Source organism: Peromyscus leucopus, chromosome 17 (genome assembly GCF_004664715.2).
Source record: "Peromyscus leucopus breed LL Stock chromosome 17, UCI_PerLeu_2.1, whole genome shotgun sequence".
NCBI lineage: Eukaryota > Metazoa > Chordata > Mammalia > Rodentia > Cricetidae > Peromyscus > Peromyscus leucopus.
Genome location: NC_051077.1, coordinates 22,397,671 through 22,399,894, shown reverse-complemented (window position 1 = coordinate 22,399,894; position 2,224 = coordinate 22,397,671). Strand labels below are relative to the sequence as shown.

The window sequence follows — 2,224 nt, the reverse complement described above, 5'->3', positions numbered from 1 at the left end:
TGTTTAAGGTAACGTAGAAGGATTTTTCTTTGGGCCACCAGCTCACAAAAACTGAAATGGAGACCTATTAATCATGAAAGTTTGGTCCATATCTTAGGCTTGTCTAACTCTCATAACTAGCTCTTAAATTAACCCATATATATTAATCTACATTTTGCCTCATGGCTTTTTACCTCTCTTCCATCTTGTACCTCCTGTTTCCTTACCATGTCCTGTGGTGTCACTCCTATGCCTAGATTCATTGCCTCTCCTTCTCTCTCTGCCTGGAAATCCCACTTAACCTCTTCCTGTCTAGCTATTGGCCATTCATCTCCTTATTAAGCCAAGCAGAAGGTGACTTGGCAAAGGCACCTCTTCACAGTGTAAAAAAATGTTATTTCACAACATTTTCCCTTTTTTGTCTAAATAGAAAAAATAAAGGTTTTTAACTCTCACACAGTAAAACTATATACAGTAAGAACAATTATCAGGTAAGAATTGTATTTACAATGTCCAGTCCATTTGCATTTGTTTCTTTATGACTGTAGCCAGAATTTAAACCTGGTCTCTATCAACCTTGAAGGAATCCACAGCCTTTCATTTTTCTGTGGAAACAGAAACATAAACTCTTCCCTAAAGCAATACGTTTTTGGCTTCCATTTTAAAGTTAAGTCATTTGTAAAGTATCTAGGCTGGTTTAATTCAGCAGTTCCTCTTACAATCCCATATCTCTCAGCAGCTGTCATTCACTCATCAGCAATCAAAAAATTCAAAGTCAATAAAACACCATATATGATCCACACTTTCTGTGTGTTTTCTATCTTTGTGTGACATGTCCATTTTATATTATTTTATTCTCTTTAAAGACCATATCTTATTATTTACAAACTATTTCTTCTATGACTGTCTATACCCATTTTCCTTTATTTTTAAAGCCTACACATATTTTTAAACATATTTCACTTTTTTAGAGGTTTTATGCATGTGAACATGGTTTTACTAAGCATGTGCAGTTTTCTCTGATCATGGGAGACTGCTATGTCAGTCACGTTGTGGCTTAGCTTAGCACATGGCACTCTAGCCTGCAGGCAATGACCAGTCGCTGCATTTCTGTATACTGCTAAGCCTGCCAGGGAGTCTGGGGTCACCAGGAAGCAGCAGTTGACTCTGTGTTCTGAACTTATTTTAAGCTTTCTCAGGCCTTATATATAGTATGCATGGCCAGACACTGGGTGTCATGTGTAGGCAGATTTTTCTTTGGGCCTCCAGCTCACACACACACACACACACACACACACACACACACACACACACACACAAACACAAGACATGGAGACTTAGTATAGATTATGAAATCTCAGCCTATAGCTTAGGCTTGTCAGACTAGCTCTTATAACTTAAATTAATCCCTTTATATTAATCTATATTTTGGCTCGTGTCTTTTTATCTTGCATCTTCTGTTTCCTCTCCTTGTCCTCTAACATCTCTACCATACCTAGATTCATCTCCTCTCCTTCCCTCTCTGTCAGAAGTCCCACCTAATCTCTTCCTGCCTAGCTATTGGCCATTTAGCTCTTTATTAAACCAATCAGAATATGCCTTGGCAAAGACCCATCTTCACAGTGTACAAAAAGATTATTCAACAAGGTCGCACTCTGTTTACTTTTGTCCTTTCTTGGACATTTTTTACCCTGTAGCTAGGGGTTAAAAGGGCTGCCTAAGATGGACAGACAGCCCCAGTTATAGACCAGAAACTGCTATGGTGCAACAGATTAGCCTACAGTGGCACAAAGAGGGGTCCCAAGAGTTCAAAGGCAGTACATCAACATTTTAATACTGAATCCTACTCTCTCTCTTGAGACTGAAATACAGCAACCACCTGTCTCTTGATTCTCTGTCTCTGTCTGTCTGTCTGTCTCTGTCTCTCTGTCTCTGTCTCTCTCTCAACTTATTTATCTTAAATTAGCTATACTCACATGTTATCATGTAATACTATTCTATCTACTACTGGTACCATTAAATTTGCTGGTTCTTTGTGTAGTCAGCCTTCTGGAAATAGTTTGTTCCTATAGAAATGTAGTCCCATCTTTCTTTGAAATTACAAGCATAGTCTAGTATTGAACTTTTCACTTTTCACACCTCACTTATATATTTATCCATGTCCAGACATATCATAGTCTCATGTTTTTCATCATTTTTCTTCCTTTTCAACTGAAACATATATTGAATGATTTTTATGTAATAT

At 37.7% G+C, this 2,224-nt stretch overlaps 1 non-coding gene across 1 annotated transcript; it reads right to left on the bottom strand.

Moving 5' to 3' along the window:
• Positions 1-1,668: 1,668 nt before the first annotated feature.
• LOC114695179 lies at positions 1,669-1,800 on the bottom strand. The gene has a single exon (XR_003734817.1). It is a non-coding gene; the product is annotated as a small nucleolar RNA SNORA76 (small nucleolar RNA).
• Positions 1,801-2,224: the final 424 nt, after the last annotated feature.